The sequence below is a fragment of the Chiloscyllium plagiosum genome, unplaced genomic scaffold (genome assembly GCF_037043375.1).
Source record: "Chiloscyllium plagiosum isolate Xiang-an unplaced genomic scaffold, Cpla_swu_hap1 HiC_scaffold_39, whole genome shotgun sequence".
Classification (NCBI taxonomy): domain Eukaryota; kingdom Metazoa; phylum Chordata; class Chondrichthyes; order Orectolobiformes; family Hemiscylliidae; genus Chiloscyllium; species Chiloscyllium plagiosum.
This window is the reverse complement of record NW_028270177.1, coordinates 38,826,450-38,847,485: the sequence shown is the minus strand read 5'-3', so window position 1 is coordinate 38,847,485 and position 21,036 is coordinate 38,826,450. Positions and strand designations below refer to the sequence as shown.

General features: G+C 42.2%; 1 protein-coding gene across 2 annotated transcripts in view; it reads right to left on the bottom strand.

Annotated features, from left to right (window-relative positions):
• The window catches only part of ctxnd1 (cortexin domain containing 1), a 53,153-nt gene extending 32,877 nt beyond the window's left edge, over nt 1-20,276 (bottom strand). Inside the window, exons 1-3 of one of the 2 annotated variants that reach the window (XM_087981174.1) lie at nt 20,176-20,276; nt 19,501-20,032; nt 17,196-17,269 (exon numbers count right to left, since the gene is read on the bottom strand). The gene's annotated coding sequence lies outside the window, so the exon portion shown is untranslated. The remainder of the gene's footprint in view (nt 1-17,195; nt 17,270-19,500; nt 20,033-20,175) is intronic. The other variant, XM_087981175.1, reaches the window with a different exon arrangement.
• Nucleotides 20,277-21,036: the final 760 nt, after the last annotated feature.

Here is a 21,036-nt window from a genome sequence, read left to right as displayed (position 1 = left end):
AAGCTATAGCTTTCCCAGTCAATATCTGGAAAATTAAAGTCCCCCATAACAACCATCCTATTACTTTCACTCTTCTCCTGAATCATCCTCGCAATCCTTTCTTCTACGTCTCTAGGGCTATTAGGAGGCCTGTAGAAAACTCCTAACAGGGTGACCTCACCTTCCCTATTCCTAACCTCAGCCCAAACTACCTCAGCTGGCGAGTCTTCATCCATCGTCCTTTCCACTGCTGTAATACTAGCTTTGACAAGCAATGCCACACCTCCCCCTCTTTTATCCCCACCTCTGACCATACTAAAACATTTAAACCCTGGAACCTGCAACAGCCAATCCTGTCCCTGTTCTACCCATGTCTCCGTAATAGCCACAACATCGAAGTCCCAGGTACCAACCCACGCTGCAAGTTCACCTACCTTATTTCGTATACTTCTTGCATTGAAGTATACACACTTCAAGACACTTTCCTGTTTACAGGCACCCTCCTTTGAGATTGATGCCATGTTCCTAACCTCCCTACACTCCAGGTCCTGCACCCTAAAGCTACAGTCTAGGTTCCCATGCCCCTGCAGAGTTAGTTTAAACCCCCCCCAAGAGCACTAGCAAACCTCCCCCCAAGGATACTGGTGCCCCTCAGGTTCAGGTGTAGACCATCCTGTTTATAGAGGTCCCACCTTCCCCAGAAAGAATCCCAGTTATCCAGATACCGGAATCCCTCCCTCCTGCACCACCCCTGTAGCCACGCATTTAACTGTTCTCTCTCCCTATTCCTCGACTCTCTATCACGTGGCACCGGTAACAAACCAGAGACAACAACTCTGTTTGTTCTAACTCTGAGCTTCCAACCTAGCTCCCTGAAAGCCTGCCTAACATCCTCAGCCCTCCTCCTACCTATGTCGTTGGTGCCAATGTGGACCACGACTTTACATCCATACTTCAAAACAGCTTATTGTTTAAGGATGTGTAGTACACTACTTATTTTCTGAATGTATTTGAAAGAGCTCGTGTGAAATGAGAAAATGCTAACATATTAAAGCTGATTCATGGGTTGTGCCCCATGCTATGTAAGAGTCAAACAGTTTGAGAAGCATCTTTCAGGCTGAGGGCGAGTCTCAAATTACCTCTAGAATTAGGTCAAACACATTACACCATGACACCAGGCTAGCAATATAACTAAAATTAGATCATCTCTTTATAGGAAGATGCTCCACGTGAAATAGAAGATACAATAGTTTTTAATTTATTTTTGGGACATGGGCATCACTGGCTGGGCTACTGTATACTGCCCATTGCTGGTTGCCCTTGAGAAGATGATGTTGAGCAACTTCCTTTCACTGCTGCTGTTACTTTTCCACATGTAAACCCACAATGCCTTTCGGTAGGGAATTCCCGGATTTTAATGAAGCAACACTGAAGCATCAGCAATATATTTCCAAGTCAGGATGATGAGTGGCTTGTTGTGGAACTTGCAGATTGTGGTGTTCCCAATATGTGTGCTGCTCTTGTCCTTCTAAAAGGTACTGGTTGTAGGTTTTGAAGGTACTGTCTTAATGAGCAATGCAGAGAGGGATTTACAAGTGTTTGCTAGAATGTTCCTTTTGTTGGATTTCTGCAGTGTTTTCTGAACAGTGAATCAAGATTCCATGAAACCATTCCTGACAACTTTGTTTATATCAACAGTTTATTAAAACTTCAAGCTGATCAAACAAAGAAGTTGCCAGGCCCATATGGGATGCGTCCTAGATTGCTGGGAGAGTTAAGGGAGCCAGCTATGGGGCTATTGACAGAAAATTTCCAGGCCTCTCTGAATCCAGGCTTAGACCAGGGGACTGGAGGATTGCAAATGTGATCCCTTTGTTTAAAGTCAGAAGTCACATGACATCAGGTTATAGTCTAACATGTATATTTGAAATCACACACTTTCGGAGTGCTGCTCCCTTTGTCGGGTGAAGTTCAGCCAAAGAGGGAGCAACACTCTGAAAGCTTGTGGTTTCAAATAAACCTGTTGGACTATAACTGGTGTCGTGTGACTTCTGACTTTGTACAAAAACAAGGAAGTGATGCTACACCTTTCCAAATCATTGGTCAGACTACATTTGAAGTATTGTGTTCAGTCTTATTTAAGAAAAGAAGTTAAAGCCCTGGAGAGTTCAAAAGAGATTTACTAGAATGATACCAGGAATGAAGGATTTTAAATACAAGGAAAGATTAAAGAGGTTGGGCATGTTCCCCTTGGAGCAGAGAAAATTAGAGGTGACCTTGTTAAGGATGTTCAAAATTATGAACAATTTTGGAAGGATAGAGAAGGCTATTCTGTTTCTACTTGTTGTTATGTCAGTAACTAGGGGTCATGATTTCCAGATTGTTAGCAAGATGAGATGAGGAGAAACTTCTTTACGCAGAGAGTTATTAGGATTTGGAATCCACAGCCTAGGAAAGTAGTGGAGGCAGATTCCATAGGAGGTTTTAAAAGAAAGCTGGATGTATATTTGAAAGAGAAGAATTTAAAGGGCTGCAGCGATAAGGCTGGAGAGTGGGACGAGATAGGTAGCTCTTTCAGGACTCGCTACAGACACAATGGCCTCCTTTTGCGCTGCAAAATTCTATGATTTTATAAAACCATTCAGCACTTTCTCCTGAATTCTTTTCTTCTTTAAGTCTGTGACGTCCCTGGCTGTTAGTTTACAGCTGCAGTAATCACTGGAATGCTATTATGGTCTCTTAGAGACTGTAGTCACGGCAACCTCATTAGCATTTTAATGGAAAGTTATATTTGACACATATTAGCCATGATCAGATAAAATGCTTCTGAAGCTCCGTGTCACTGTGTTATGAATATGCACAGACCTCAAGTTAATATTTTGATGATAATTTGGCAAATTGAAAGCTCATTTATTTTTTGAAGATGCTAAATTAAGCGGAAAATCGTTTAAACTGCAATGACCTGTAATCTTACTTTCCCCAATCCGTTGCAGATCTAAGGTCATAGTCCTGAAGTTTAAGTTAAGTTTACAGTTAGGATAGTGTCCCAGATTTTCCTGTAACAGAAAGACCTGCGAAGTACACCCAAATTTTTTCGGATTCCATCTTTCAAAACTGATTTCACATTTTCCTGTGTTTCTAATTAAAACACACTGCACTGGAGAATTGGAAAGACCGAACCAATTATCAGAGAGATGTCCTATCACATGGACTTAGGTGTCAAGGCCAGTCACTACTTCAGAAAGATTGCCTCAGAATTTGATACAGTGGTCCATTCTATAACGTACCTATTTGGTATTTTCCTGCATACTTCACTGTGAACAATTTTTTCTCTATTAAACTTCTGGAAACACTTGTAAATAATGATGTGGAATGGACAATGAGACATCCTAAATCTGGGGTATGGTGGGACTAATCATCCAACTGTTTAATGAGATTTAGCATCGAGAAATAAATAGAGGATAGAAGATAGAACATAGAATTGTACAGCACAGCCCATGGTGTTGTGCCAAACAAAATGCCAAATTAAACTAATCCCTTCTGCCTGCTTTTGGTCCATATCTGTCCATTCCTTGCATATTCATGTGCTTATCTAAAAGTCCCTTTAACCACCTCCCCCCCATCATACCTGACTTCACCACCAACCCTGGCTACACGTTCCAAACTCCTACCACTCTCTGTGTAAAAGACTTGCTCCTCACATGTCCTTTGAACTCCCCCCCACCTTAAATGCATGCCCCCTAGTTTTAGAGATTTCAACTCTGCAAAAACGATTCAATGCATTTTATAATTTTATAGACTTCTGTCAAGTCTCCCCTCAGCCTCCACCCCTCCAGAGAAAACAACCCAAGTTTTTCTACTCTCCCCTTATAGCTCATATCTTCTAATCCAGTCAGCTTCCTGGTAAATGTCTTCTGCACTTTCTCCAAAGCCTTCACATTCTTCCTGTAATATGGTGACCAGAACTGAATACAATCCTCTAAATGTGGCCAAACCAATGTCTTTTAAAATTGCAACATGGCATCCTGACTTTTGTACTCAATAACCTGACCAATAAAGGTTAGCATGCCATACACCTTCTTTACCACCGTATCAGGGAGCCAAGGACTCGAACCCCAAGATGCGTCTGCACATCAATGCTGTTCAGGGTCCTGTCATTAACCATTCACTTTTCCTCAGCATTTGATCTCCCAAAGTGCAGCACCTCACACTTACATAACCGAGGGGGAAAGGTCAATTAGCAAGTACAGAAACATAACTAAGGGAGAGAGAAAAGGACAGTTGGATTCAGAAAGGAGACAAAGGAAAAGTAAGAACAATATTTCAAAATTCAATTCCAGTTGCTTGCTTTCTGGGCTTTCAGATAAAGTGGCATTGTAACAACATAATTCACCATTATTAAAAATGTCCTTTCACTTTGAAATAGTGGCACAAAGTATCTGCAGTGATTGAGAGTGATGTAGAGACAGGAGGGAATTACCCTGAGGGTCCGCAACATTGACTGTGAACACCATGATATCGCGTGGCATCCGGTCAAAATAGAGGAGAACCCCTGCTCATCACTACATACCAGGCTCATGCAGCTGATGAATCAGTACTTCTCCATATTGCACATTGGAAGAAGCACTAAAAGCATAGAATGTGCTCTCACTGTGGGATTTCATTGCCAAGCACCAAGACCAGGTCAATATCACAGAGCTGATGGAAACTTAAAATACATTATCTGCAGGTGGTGAGAGGTAGCAAGGGGGATAAAACTCACTTGTCCCAGTCCTCACCTGTCACCAGTATGCCTGTCATGACAGTATTGATAGGAGCGAAGTCTTTGTGGAAACGAAATACCGTTTTAGGCTGAGCACACTTTCCACTGTGTTATTTGACACTAACACAAAATGGGATAGAATCAGAAGACAGCTACCAGATTTAAACTGGGCTTCTGAGGGATGCTGAGGGTCAGCAGAAGCAGCACAATTGTCCACAACTACATATCATAACTGTCACTCTATCATTATCATCAAGGTAGGGGATGAGTCCTAGTTTAATGAAAAGTGTAGGCAAGCATATTATTTCCAACTTCTGCCCTATGTATATAACAGTGCCATGCCAACCTGGTGAAGCTTCAACATCTGAATACTTAGCAGAGAAGCAGCATCGACAGCAATAAGGATCTCACAATTGATGGATCAGATCAAAGCTGTGCAGTCCATCCACAATGGTGGTGAACAATTATTCAATCTGATTTTATTCATTGTGATCATATGCACTGAGAACCAGTGAAAATGTTGTTTTGCATGTTCTATAGGCAGATCATACCATACAAAGTGCATCATGGTCGCAGAACAGAGGGTGGAATACAGCTTTCCAACTGCAGAGAAGGAACAGAGAGAGAGAGGAGAGAGAGTGAGATCAACATTAACATTTGAGATGTTCATTCAAACGTCTGATAGCAGCAGGGAAGAATAACTAACTAGAGAAGGGAGTTCCACACATATCCCCTTCCTCAATGATGAGAAAACTCAGCACATCCAATGCCAAAGATAAGCCGAATGCACCTGCAATTGTCCTCAGCCAGAAATACCAAGTGGAATATCTGTCTCAGCCTTTTACTGAGATCTACAGCATGTTTGACTTTAAATAAATCAAAATAATGCAGATATTGGAGATCTGAAAAGAAATACAGAAAGTGCTGGAAAAACTCAGTGCCAGCATTAGTGGAAAGAGAAACAGAGTCAATGTTTCAAATCCAATTTGACTTTTCTTAGAACTGTAGTTCTGAAGAATTTTTGAGTTCTGGATAAGAGTTTTTTCAGACTGAAAACATTATCTCTGTTCCTCTCTCCACAGATGTTGCCAGACCTCTGTGTTTCTCCAGCATTTTCTCAGTTTGTTTCAGACTTTAACCAATTTGATTTACCATGTGATATCAAGAAATGGCTGAAGATACTGAATACATTAAAGATTATGAGTCCTGAGAGCATCTTGATTCTATTGTTGAAGGCTTGTATCTCTGAACTGGCCAAGCTGCCTCAGCTACAACACTGCAATCTATCTGACAATGTGGAATATTGCCAGACATGTTCAATTTATAAAAAGCAAGACAAATCCAACCTGGTTAATTACTGCCCTATCAGATCACTCCCTCAATCATCAGCAGAGAGATGGAAAGTGCCTCCAGCCATGCTATCAAGTGGAATTTGCTCAGTAATATCTGCTTATTGACATTCAGTGTGAGTTCTGCCAGGTCCAGCTCCTGATCTCATTGTAGACTTGGTCCTAACATGGACAGAAGAGCTGAATTCCCGAAGTGAGGTGAGAGTGACTGTTCTTGATATTAAGGGCTACATTTGACCAAAAGTAGTATCAAGAAGCCCTCGCAAAACTGGAGTCAGTAAGAACCGGGGGGGGGGGGGCAGCTTTCCGCTGGTTGGAGTCATACCCAATTCAAAGAAAGATGTTGTGATTGTTAGCAGTCAATCATTTCAGTCCCAGGACAACACAACAGGAATTCCTCAAACACAGGCTCAACTATCTTCAGCTGCTTTATCATGAAACAAAAGATCAGATGTTTGCTGATGATGACAGTGTTAAGTTCCTTACAAGACTTCTTGGATACTAAAGCAGTCTGTGTCATTACACAGCAAGGCTTGGGCTGCTAGGTGACTGTTATCATTCATGCTGCACAAGTTCCAGGCAATAACCATCTCCAATAAGATAGAATCTAGCCACCTATCTGACATTTAATGGCAATTTCACGCTGAATCCTCCACTATCGAAATCCTAGGTTTACCATTGACCAGAAACTGAAATGAACAACTAATATAAATACTGTGGCAATAAAAGCAAGTTAGAGAGTAGGGAATTCTGTAGTGAATAACTCATTTCCTAACTCCCTAAAAACAAATAAAAATAAACTCCAGACCATTCCTTCTTTTAACTGAAGCATTTTATGCAAAGATTTGATGTTGTCATGAATAAACTCCCAAGCTACCTTTTTAAGCTCCTTATCTCATCGGGTCTAAGTGTTTAAAAGATCAAAATATTGATTGTGCCAATAAGTGGAATGAAGATTGGAGAGATATTATCAGACCATGACCTCATTGACTATTGCTTCCTGGGGCTTTTATGGTCACGCTGCATGATGCACATACACCAATCTGATGGTACAGGTCTCCGGGAAAATATCACTACAAACTCAGATTGTTAATGTCTTCATTGAAACCTGAAGATTGTATTCTGGGGGATGAGTGTTACTTGACCCAGTTATACTTATATTTTCTGGTAGAAATATCAAATTTGCAACTCTTAATATTCTGAACAGTGACATTCTCATGCAGACTGTCACTCTGCTTCATGTTTCCACAACTAAAGAACTGCATTTTTCGGACAGGAGATCCTGGGGATCAGGGCTCCTTCAGAAGTAAGAAGCTGTACTTCCATTCTGACAGATCATTCACAAAGTAGAACAGGCAGAGGAAGGCAAACCATGCCCCTTTTCACAGCAGTCAGTTGCCAAGTTCTGAAAGTTAAAGAGCCAGCATCACTGACAGCCACTTTGAAAGTTACTACACATTAGCAAGTACATAAGTGTGAGGGTGCTGGAAGGGGAAGGTACCAAATGGGTATGGTGCCAAGTGGGCAATATCATGAGAGAGCCAGCTAAATTATACATTGTTTAGGATTAGTTGGAGTCAGACTGAGATATCAGGTCCAGTAGGGGTGGGGAGGGGTTACTGATGGTTCCTGGAGGTGTGGGCAGCCAGGTCCTGAGGTGGAGCAGGCTCATTGGGTCCAGAGTACAGCAGGAGAATAACAGCAAATATATCAAACACTCAACAGGAAGCTACCCTGTAACTGCCATGATAAGAAAGTTGTCCTTCTGCAGAGAAGTCAGGTATTGGATAACCTCCTTCACTGTCCTGACTCCACCTGCATCCCGCTCCTTCCACCCTTGTTATAAATGCTGTTCAGTTACATTCCTTGCAGTTAGAAAGAAAGACAAAATTGGAAACATCAACTCATCTATGTGGCTATTGTTGGTCAGAGCAGCATATTTTGCCTTTTCCTAACTGCACTGGATGTGAGTGGCTTTCTGGGTCATTTCAAGGCTGTTCAGAGTCAACCATGTTGGTGTGTATCTGGAGTCACATGAAGGACTGAGCAGGTAAGGTTAGCTGATTTTCTTCCCTAAAGGACATTAGTGAACCAGCCTTTTTTTGACAGTCAACAGTGGTTACCTGGTTACCATTAGCAGCCTTTTTAATTCCCAGATGTTTATTGAGTTCAAATCCCATATTTTTCCGTGGTGGGAGTTGAACCCACGTTCCCAGTACATTAGGGCCTGGGGTTCTGAATTATAAGTCTAGCCGAATTATTCACTAAGCTAGGATTTGGCTGTGATTCTTCTATAGCTTTCTTCAAAGTCAAATTGTCTTTAGACTACAATAAATCTGGTGGAGCTGCATCAGTAGTTCAAACAGCAATGTTTCTTTTTAAAGTTCTTCTGTTTACAAAGCTCTGCAAGTATACAATTGTCATAATATCTAAGCCTTCTTTTATGCCTTGACAAAATATATCATTGTATTTATTTGTTCAGCTCATAATTTAGTGTGCAGCTTGGAAGTAATTCCGTACCTTAGCAACTGTTTTCTACAAGATGTCCAATCTTTTGTTCTATTTGGCCCTTCTTGGAAACTATATCTGATAGGCAGTATTATTTCTCCTGCCATTTTTCTATTGTGATATGTATTTTTCTTACTCTGAAGGCTTTTAATTCTAAAATATCTAAATGCAGCACTACTCTCTTTCCCAAAAAGATTCTTCCTTCATTTCAGTAATATTGTTTAATGTTCCTAGTTTTAAAGGCAATTTCATTCTGTGACATAATTTTGTACTTCTCCCATCATGCATAGCTAAGATGGAGGTTACCCACATTTTCATGGGTAAAATACACTATTTCCTGCCTTTCATAGTCTAATTTTCCACAACTTTCCCACATAAAAGCTGGTTCTTTGGCTTTAATAATTTCTTCTCATTGGAACAGAAGTTTAAGTCATGGGTCTCCCACTCTGCTTGTAGCCTCAAACATATTCATATTACCATTTTTCTATTAGACTCAATTTACGTCTGCTTCTAAATTACCTGTTTGTCACTTTTATTTTGGCTATGAACATTATTTAGGAGAAAGTGAGGACTGCAGATGCTGGAGATCAGAGCTTAAAAATGTGTTGCTGGAAAAGCGCAGCAGGTCAGGCAGCATCAAAGGAACAGGAGAATCGACATTTCAGGCATGAGCTTTCTTTCCTGAAGAAGGGCTTATGCCCGAAATGTCGATTCTCCTGCTCCTTTGATGCTGCCTGACCTGCTGCGCTTTTCCAGCAACACATTTTTAAGCTCTGAACATTATTTGTGTTGCAACCTTGATTTAAACAATTTGCCTCCTGTAGCCATGTCTCATAGTCTCTTCAGACAATGGTGCAGTGCTTGTTGTGAGCTGTAAGTACTCCTTTTTAACTTATATGCATTCAGACTATTACATGCTATTAACCTAAAGCTTTGACTTGCTGACCAGGGAATTTTTAACTTGACTCACAGAGCTCTGAAACCAGTTCACTTCCCACCTGAAACTTCTACATGGTACCACTCCTATTGCTCCAACTTCCCGATGAAATCTGTAATGGTCAGGTGGGACTAGGTTTTAGCTTTTATTTACCTCAGAGCTCCTTACCAGCTCTGAAGTAAAGGGTTTTTAATATTAAGTGCTGTTTCTCCTCCTTGCTGATCTTTTCACAAGGTGCTCTGTAGGCTTTTTCACTGTTTAGTAACATCTACCAACTGCAAGTAGTTCTGAAAGGCATAAAGTATTTTAAGTTGTAAATGTCCAGTACTGCTCCTGGGTCCACTGGAACTCAGTGCTCTTGGGTTGACTGGAATTGTCACTGTTGTTAACTTGTTGTATGATACAACTGAATCGAAGTCTGATCCTCAAATGTCAACCACTGGCAGATTATGGTTGGGGTACATTTCTTCAGCCAGAGAGTGGTGGGCCTGTGGAATTCATTGCCACGGAGTGCAGTGGAAGCCGGGACGCTAAATGTCTTCAAGGCCGAGATTGATAGATTCTTGTTGTCTAGAGGAATTAAGGGCTACGGGGAGAACGCTGGTAAGTGGAGCTGAAATGCGCATCAGCCATGATTGAATGGCGGAGTGGACTCGATGAGCCGAATGGCCTTACTTCCACTCCTATGTCTTATGGTCTTATGGTCTTATGGATAGTTTGCTGTCACTAAATGAATCTTAATGAGAAGAGGCTTTTGTATTCAGCACAATGCAGTTTATTTTGCACATAAGCAATCAGCTACAAGTTGTATAGCTCAGATTGATATTGTTACTGAGACTATCACAAGACCTAAGATTATCACCTGATGAAGGAGCGTCGCTCCGAAAGCTAGTGTGCTTCCTATTAAACCTGTTGGACTATAATCTGGTATTGTGTGATTTTTAACTTTGTAGACCTAGGATGTAGGTCTTCACTCTGCATTATTCTAAGCAATTTTGCATTATTACCACCCAAGATATTATGACATCATCAGACTGGGATTTCGCTTAATGCAGTCTCCAACATTAACCTTTTCAGAACCTTTATCTTATTTGCATTTATTGCAGAAGAATTAATCAATTAATAATTAAACATACATGCGAAGAATTGTAAGAAAAGTTTTTCCTTTTGTTTATTCAGGCCTGAAGTGAGGCAAAATGTGGCAAATGGGGGAGATCCCTAATGGCTGCAGTTTTAATAGAGATTTCACTAAAACTATGGTCTTACGTCTTATACCCTCCCCAATCACTCTTTCTTGACTTGGCACCTTTATTTTTTCAAACTTTCTAACTAATCATTCCTCTGTACCCTCGTAACTATCACCACTGTTCAGATGCCCCTACCAACTACCTGCTAAACTCTTTACCAATCCACTCCCATCTACTCCCCTATTACTTCACCTCGAATCCTGCAGTCAATCCCCCATTCACAATTCCCAATAGCAAGGGGATGAAAGACCAGAGCCCCAGTATTTTCAATTCAATTTTTTTCTTGCTTCCTCAAAGGCACCTTGTTACCTTTCAAAGTTCAATTTGCTTTATTTATAAAAAGAAATTAAATTAGAATCAGAAATAACCTGATTCACTATGTCTCTCCCTCTGACTCACAGGCAATAGGAATGAGAATCTCTGGCCAAGAAATTCAGGAAACTTTATTATATTTCATAACCCAAAATGTTGAAATATTTTTTTCAAATTTAAGCTTCCATTAAATAGCTCCCGGTATAATTTGAATTTGATTGATGTTCCATATTATTGACGATCTAAGCGAAGAGACTCTCATGATTTTGGAGCATTTCAAATCACTTCACAGTCAAGTGAAGCATCTTTGACGTGTAGTCACTGCTGTAACAGAGGGAAACACAACAGTCAGCATGCGCACCACAAGAGCCCACAAACAGCAAAGTGATTCCAGATTCAGCCATGCAAATGACTGTGCCTCCTGCTATGCAGCACACCCTGAAGACTACATTTGCAATGGAAGTTACATTTCTATCAATATCCTGTACAAGTTACAATCAGAGGTATCCTGCACTATTTGTCCATTCAATAGAGACAAGATCAACAGCCTAGGCCTAAGTCTTACTGTTTTGTAAATTACATCATCTCTCCGACCCTTGCGTGAGTTTCTTTATTACATGGACTTTGGCACAAAATACTTCAAGATGACTTGCAAATATTTCCAAATTCACATTTCTCCAGATATTTCTGTTTTTTTTAGATTAGATTAAAATACTTACAGTGTGGAAACAGGCCCTTCGGCCCCACAAGTCCACATCGACCCGCCGAAGCGCAACCCATCCAGACCCATTACCCTACATTTACCCTTTCACCAAATACTATGGGCAATTTAGCATGGCCAATTCATCTAACCTACACATTTTTGGACTGTGGGAGGAAGCTGGAGCACCCAGAGGAAACCCACGCAGATACGGGGAGAATGTAGAAACTCCATACAGGCGGGAATTGTTTTTGTTGGACTTGCTTCACATTTTGTGCAAAGCTGCTTCATTGGCCATTTCAATTGGATATTTGCTTAAACTTTATGCAATTCTTGTCATTGTTCACCTCAGGTATGAGGAATCAGAGGTGACCAGAGGTCCACACAGTGAAATATATTTCACAGCAAAACGCTAGCTATAGGTACAAAAAAAAATGCCTAGAAAATAATATTGAAATGCTCAAGAAACATTGAGAAGGATCTTCCCAAGAGTGAGGATTGGAAAATTCTGATATTCGGGAGTATTTTGGGAGGCTGGCACCTCAGCTCATTGGGGAGAGGGAGAGGTATGCTGTGGGTGAGGGGGGAGGGTGTTGGCTGGCAGGACCTTCCCACAATACCAGCAAGTGCAGCTAATCAGGAAGGGTGTGGCAATTGGAGAGAAATGGTGGATCTGTGGCTGCAGAGGCCTCCTTGAGCTACAGTACATTTGACTCTGATGGTCTCTACCCCACCACAGCCCCGATACAGCAGGGAAGCATCATCCTTGCATCAAATAGCCCACTGATGCAGTGGGGCTGGTGGTAACAGCAAAATGGCTGCAGAAGAGAAACTATTTGGGCCTTTCAGTTCTCAAAATGGCTGCCTGCCTCTATGCAGTGTGTAGCTGAGCCAATGTCATTCCAGCCACACGGACACTTTCCCAGCAGTGGGCTGCATCAGGGAGCAGTCTCCCTGGAATGTTACCAGAACCCCTCATCTCCTAACCCATTAATTTATTTCATCCATACAAAATCACAAATAATGAAGTTTATACTCCTGGTCATTCAGATTTGGCAGATGGGTTCACTGATAAGGTACCATTTCTGATCTGTTTCTAGTGGCTCAGTAGTTAGCACTATTGCCTTACAGGCACCAGAGATCGATTCCACTCTTCGGCAATAGTCTGTATGGAGCTTGCACTGAGTTGGACTTGTCCTGACAATGCACTCATAACTGTAGAACAAACTTTTAGGCCTTAGTTACAGAAATTTTAGATCTGTACAGCATTGCGGATGAGAGAAAATCTTGCCTTTATATAACACCTTTGGTGACTCCCTGACATGCCAAAACACTTTATAGCCAATGAAGTACTCATGAAGAGTAGTCACAGTTGTAATGTAGTAATGTGGGTTGAAAGAAAGGAACGGAGGAATCCAAAAGAAAGATAAGAAATGAATAATGTAATGGTAGTTTTTCAAAACTTTTACAGTCTCCCAAAATGGCTTTATGAGCCAATTTAGAGAAGAAAGGCCCAGGTCCAACTCCTGATTGAGCTGATCTCACTGAGGGCAGTAACTTGCGTATACTCGCCCTGACTGACTGGAGGAAAAGAAAGCCAGCATGTACTTACACTTTCTCATTAACTACCAATAGCCACGAGTCTGAGGTTCAGGAGGGGATTGTGCAAATTGGCTCCCTTTGTTCAATGTGTTTATATGACGTTTCAACACCTGGGTAAGGTCGCAGAGGAATGTACAGCCAGATTACAGAGTCAGTATTTTCAGGAAAGGCAAAAAACAAGCAAATAAACTGTGAAACAAAAACAAAATCACTTGATCATGGATTTGCTGAGTCTCACAGAGTAGAAGGAGACCACTGGACCATTATGCCTCTTCTAATTCTTTGAATGAGCTATCGAAGCTCAGCCCCTCTGCTCATTTCCACCAGCCTGAGAATTTTTCATTTCCGTGGACACATTTAATTTCCTTTTAAAAGTTATAAATTAATCTTTTTAATCTGCACATTCCAGATCATAATAATTCACTGTGCAAAACCAAATCTTATTTCCTTTCTTGGTTTATTTTACCAATGATGTAAATTCTGTGCCAGAGGCTGCCAATCCTTCTACCAGATGGAACAATTTCTCCTTATACCCTCTGTTGGAACAAAGTGAAATGAAATTCCTGGATGGGAAGGCGTTTTGAAGGAACTGTGCTCAGCGAGTGGAGTTAGATTAGATTTGAAGGTTGTGATGTCTCCTTTATTAAAGGACATGTCCTTTATAGGCTGTCAAACACTATGCTGAGTTAGAGCTTTTTGAACAGTGGCAGCATCATACTTTCTGGAATGTTACACTGGCTCTGCCCTCAGCCTGTCTAAGCATTAATTGAAATTGTGACAATTTGCCTGTTCACAGATTTGCTTCAGTGCATGAATAATAGCTGCTTATCTCCAACACTGAGATTGCACCTACTTGTTTTTCAGGCCCTTATTGGGTTGTAGCCTCAGCTGGAACTTTGAAAATATTCCCAAATGAACTGCAGGCATTGTGTTGACCAGACGTTGCAGAGAATAATCTGTTAACTCCCAGAGTTTCTCTCAGCCAGAAGTATCCATTAACAATAGCCCGTCACCCTGAATGTTTTTATTAGAAATGTTCTTAGATCAGAACTATTGCAATAAATATTGATTTCACTCCTCAGTCACAAAATTACCTTTATCAACAGCCAAGTGCACTTCAATACATGTTGAAATTCTCAAATGGTTTGCCATCTTCAGAAGAAGGTGGGGGAGTTCAGAACTAGAGGGCATAGGTTTAGGGTGAGAGGAAAAAGATATAAAAGGGACCTAGGGGGCAACTTTTTCACGCAACAGGTGATGCATGCATGGAATGAGCTGCCAGAGGAAGTGGTGGAGGCTGGTACAGTTGCAACATTTAAAAGGCATCTGGATGGGTATATGAATAGGAAGGGTTTAGAGGGATATGGGCATAGATTAGGTTAGGATATCTGGTTGGCATGGACGAGTTGGACCAAAGGGTTTGGTTCCGTGCTGTCCATCTCGATGACTCTAGTGATGTTGGTTGAGGGATAGCTGCATGTCTTGTTATATCAAGCTGAACATGTAGATAGGCCATTTCATCATCAGAAAGATAGCACCTGTAGTTATGCAGCACTTTCTTAGTGCTGCACTGCATAATAATTTGGATTATATAGTGAAGGCTCTAGGATGGGGCTTGAACGCACAAACGTCTGACAGACAGCATTGTACCAGCCTCCTCCACTTCCTCTGGCAGCTCATTCCATATATGCACCACCCTCTGTGTGAAAATGTTGCCCCTTAGGACCCTTTTAATTTTTTTCCCTTTCACTCCAAACTTATACCTTCCAGAAATAGAGGGCATAGGTTTGGAGTGAGAGGGAAAAAAATTAAAAGGGACCTAAGGGGCAACTTTTGCTCCACCCAGGGAAAAAACCTTGTCTATTTACCCTATCCTTGCTCCTCATGATTTTATAAACCTCTGAAAGGTTCCCCCCTCAGCCTCTGATGCTCCAGGGAAAACAGTCCAAGCATATTCAACCTCTCCCTATAGCTCAAACCCTCCAACCCCGGCAACATGCTTGTAAATCTTTTCTGAACCCTTTAAAGTTTTACAACATCCTTCCAATAGGAGGAGGACCAGAATTGCACACAATATTCCAAAAGTGACCGAACCAATATTTAAAATTGGTTAATCAGTCATGTATTTAACCTGCTACTGGTGAGATCTTCTTGTGCACATGTAGCTGCTGTTTCATCTACAATTACAACACTGACTCTGCAGTATAATTATAAAGTACAAAGGCACATCTGTAGAATGTGGATAGCACTGTATAAATGTAGCTCATTTCTAATACAAATGTACATCCAATGTTTCACCATCAATGCAAACTAATTGCTTCCAAATTTCCAACAGTTGAACAAATGCTAGTATGGGAAATTTATCTTAATTTATATTTTATTCTCAAAGTGTTGGAACAGTGGCTACAAAACTACATTCATCAACTCACATTGACAATCCCTAAATATCCTTCAGTTTCAGCCAGTGTTCTTGGCCATGACATCGACAAATTATTACAGTAAGGCTATCACAAAACAGATACACAAACACTCAGCAGATCATTCAACATTTAAAAAGGACAAAAAAAAGCTGAGGTTTTAGCTATGGATCTTGCCTCAGGACGGGAGGAGATTAGAGAAAACCAGCACTTAAACAGGAACAGAAGAAATTGAAGCAGAATGGCTTGTAAAATTTTAAATGTAAAGCAGGAGATGATTAAATGATATTACAATAAAAGAAATATCATGCAAGAAGTTACAGCATTTAAGAGACATTGAGTAGGTGTAAATGGCTGAGTTAGTGCTGGACTTTGTTGAAAGAACACAGTCTATTTAACAGGTGGTGTGGTGGCTCAGTGGTTAGCATTACTGCCTTAACAGTGTCAGAGACTTGGGCAACTGTCAGCGTGGGGTTTGCACATTCTCCCTGTGTCTGTCTGGGTTCCCTCCAGATGCTCTGAGTTCCTTCCACATTCCAAAGACGTGCAGCTTAGGTGGATTGCTAAATTGCTCTGTGGTGTCTAGGGATGTGCAAGTTAGGTGGATTAGCCATGGGAAATGTGTGGCTATGGGGATAGGGTGGTGGAGTCTGTGCCAGAGTGGGATGCTCTTCAGAGAGTTGATGGGCCGAACTGCCTATTTCCACACTGTAGAGATTCCATGATTCAATGTTAACAAAGGTAGAACTGTGGATGTGGCAGATAGGAAAAGATGTTTAGTAGATTGTCATATATCAGAATCATTTAAGCACATGGGACAAAAGGAACAGTAATAACTACATATAAAACTGTCTTAGAGTTAGGAGGCTGAACAAATGTTTCTTTGGATGAATGGGAGCCTGCAGCAGAGTTACCCAGGGAGCATTGCTTTTTGTGTGATTGATAACATGGATTTGCATTTCAGAATGTACAGTTGTGAAGCTTACAAATGCTACAAAATTTGACAACAGAGGATAGCAGGATAGCAGCAGATTGCAGGAAGACATAATCAGCTGAAGTCCAAAACCCATCACCCCCAGCCCCACCTTTACTGACATTCCCAGCACTTTGTATCAAACAGCACTCAAGTTGAAAACTTGTGTTTTCAAAATGTAAAAGTAAAACTAATATCTAACTTGGAGAGAGAACAGACCATTTAGTATTTTGTGTGTCAGGTACATGAGAAGCAGTACTTGAACAGTGAAGGATGTAAGAATGGAGATGTCAGTGAGATTGGGGATTGAACAGCAATGGTGTGCTCAGGTAGGTGCAGTTGCTCAGGTAGTCTGATAGTTGCAGTTGGGCTAATCAATATATATCAGAGAATGTTATTTTATACTTACTAGGTTTACAGTCCAAATGAGCCCATCTGTTTCTGCATAATCTGTCACGTTCTTTCAATGTCACAACCAGAGTGCTGCAACAGATCATTGAGAAACTAATCGTCTTTTGACAACGTTCTGTTGAAGTTTTAAACCTTTAAGCACACTTTTTATCAGATCTATCTTGGCTGATGGAACAGTTTTAATCCACTAGTCTGATAGTCCTGAAAATGGAAGGGCAACTGAATCCAGGACATAGGAGTAGGGTCTTTTGACCCCAGAAGCCTGCTCTGCAAACCAGCATGATCATGTCTGAATTGCCTGTTCCCACAACCCTTTGTCCATCAAAAAGTCCGTTTTGAATAAATCCAATGCTGAGCCATCACTGCTTACTGTTGAAGATAATTCCACAGATCCTGCTTCTCACTCCGTGTCCATCCATTGAGTTTCCAAAGTAGATAGATGGATCAACAGATGGATAAGGAATCAAAAAAGACTCAAGGGACCAAATGGCCTACTTTCATGCTGTATTTTCCTGCAATTCTATGAGAAGAACCAAAACAGAACTTTCATCCAACTAAATGGTGGTGATGGTGAGCCACCATCTTGAAACATTGTGACAGACCTCAGGCACTGACAATATTTCCGGCCTTCAGGAAAGACCTTCGATTCCCACCTCCCTGGCAACAATCCCACCCCGGCTGGTTTCAGGCAGGACATGCCCACCATCGCCCACTTAACTCGGAGACAGACTGAGGCTGCCACGACACTTTCAGGAAACAAGAAGCGGCTTGTAGGAGCTTCAAACAGGACCAGTACCTTGGGCTAGGGACTTCCCAGCGCAAGACACCCCTTTTTACAGCAGAGACTAAGTATTTAGGCAAAACATGATTCTGTGAAAGCCTCACCACTTTAAATAATCTCTCAATTTCCATTTTCCAATCAGAAATGAATGCACATTTGATATTGATTAAACTGAAAGAAACATGCTGTTTGTCATATGTGTGAAGGTCTCTGATGAGCTGTGCGTTAACCCAAAGGAGAACAAAGTCTAAAGTCTATGGTTAGCGCTTCGTTTAATTTCCCCCCGAGGTGCATTTTATAAACTACAACATCCACCAAGCGGCCACTTAATAAATATGTCCCTATTAACTGTTTATGGGCCAGTGGCCCTCTAACCCTCGACAAAATTGAAATCGATGCTGAGACCATACTGAGTTTGTGTGCCGAGTGTGTCCTGAGGGGATCAGCGATTTGGGGGGAATAGGATTCACATCTATTCATATCTCTATGTCTCACACAAACCCTCACCCTGGTCTGGGACAGCAACAGGATTTTATAACAAAAATCAATCCTCCAAGACGCTGGGACGTTTCAGCTTTCAGAACTTAGAACCCGAACTCCTTTCCAATTGTTTGCCAAGTGACGCATATCGGCTTGGTCTGTTTCATTCTTAGGATCCAGCAGACTGAGGAACAGGCGGCAGCAATTGCTTCACACATACACACAGACATACAGTTATACACACACAGACCCTCACACACATACAGGCACACACACAGGCATACACAGATAGATCTACACACACAGAAACATACACTGACATATATACACACATACACACAGATATGCACACAGAGACATACACAGACAGATACACACAGACAGACATACACGGACATATACACAGACAGATATACACACACACAGCGAAACATACACAGATATACACAGACAGACAGATGCACACACAGATACACAGAGAGACATATACAGACAGATACATACACACACAGACATACACAAACAGATATACACTCATACAGATACACAGAGATGCATACACAGACAGATATACACACAAACACTCAGAGAGACATACACACACATATTTACACACACAGACACAGAGATATACCAGACAGAGACACATAGACAGATATGCACACACAGAGACACACATAGAAACACATACACACACATACAGGCACACACACAGATATATACACATACACAGAAACATACACAGACAGATATACAGATATATATCACATATATACAGCGATACAGATACACAGACATACACACAGATAGATATACACACAGAGACACATTCAGACTCACATATACACATTCAGAAACAGACGCACAGTAGTATACAGAAGACACACATGGAGACACACATTCACACTAAGACATACAGACACACACTCAGACACACGGACACATGGCAAAATTCCAAACAAGATCCACCACCAGTTCTTACAAAAAATTATTTAACTTGAAGCAGAGAGCGGCGGATTCAGAGCTGAAAATTCAGACTTACCAGACAACTTTCAAACTGGAGGACGAGCCAGTGTTTCTTCCCAGAAACTAATGACTGCGGTAGCTCCAAAATACAGCAGGACACTTTGATGATGCACATCTTAAATGTTCATCATTCCTACAAGCCGGATTCCATCTCCAAACAATCTGTCCCAACTAACTAAAGAAAACATATACAGATTTAAAACAAAAAGCGGCTGACCCGTCTGGGGAAAGTTTCTCTGCAACTGAAAAGATCAGTCTTTATTTGCAGAAACTGCCTCACTCATTTCCAAGTCACGGACAGCAGAAGGACAGCAGTGACAGGGTGTAACTCCTCCCCTGGTGGGTCCACCCGCTTTCAGTAACTCAGTTAAAACCCGGCTTGCCACTTACTGCATTGGCTGCTCGGTGCACTCCGCAGTAACCGCCGCTCCCAGCCCCACATCCCGAGGCCGTTCACTCATTCAGCACCTGCTAGCTCACTGCTGCTGCTGCCGGCTGCAGCTCCAGCTCCACACTGAGCTCTCCATAGCTGCTGGCGCTGGGAAACACTGGAACAAGAAAAGGGAATAAGGAGGCTCCGCTCAGAGAATGTCATTTTCAGCTGTTTCTGCAGAAAGCAAAGAAAAAACACAGAAAGGAATGATGTTTGAAAAGCATCGAGATCAGAGAGTTAACAAGACAGCGCGCTTACCGTCTGTAAGCTGTCCAGAGTCAGAGGGGCGGCTGGTGTTGAAAGCTTGGAGCGATGTGCGGTTTCTGAATGGTTAAAGGCAGAAGGCACTAGCAGCTGGCCAACACATCAGGACCGAGGTTTCCGGGAGCCCTGAGGGACTGCTGACAGTTTGGAACGCTCCAGGGATCCACTGAGCGGCTGCTTTCACCAGCGATTGGTCAACACAGTTCCTCTGCGATTCCCACCTCCCCCCACCCATACCCCCCCCGGAGATTCAACCAGGGCCGAGACAGGCCTGAGGTGGGGTTTCCCAGCGCCAAGCCGGGAAGGGGGCACAGCCTGTAGTTGTTATGGACGCTCCCGTGATCCGAATACACGTTATTAGCAATTGTGACCAGTGTCCCCATAACACAGCTCACACTGCCCTGTGTCCCCATAACACAGCTCACACTGCCCTGCGTCCCCATAACACAGCTCACACTGCCCTGCGTCCCCATAACACAGCTCACACTGCCCTGCGCCCCAATAACACAGCTCACACTGCCCTGCATCCCCATAACACAGCTCACACTGCCCTGCATCCCCAGAACACAGCTCACACTGCTCTGTGTCCCCATAACACAGCTCACACTGCCCTGCGTCTCCATAACACAGCTCACACTGCCCTGCGTCCCCATAACACAGCTCACACTGCCCTGAGCCCCAATAACACAGCTCACACTGCCCTGCGCCCCAATAACACAGCTCACACTGCCCTGCATCCCCATAACACAGCTCACACTGCCCTGCATCCCCAGAACACAGCTCACACTGCTCTGTGTCCCCATAACACAGCTCACACTGCCCTGCGTCTCCATAACACAGCTCACACTGCCCTGC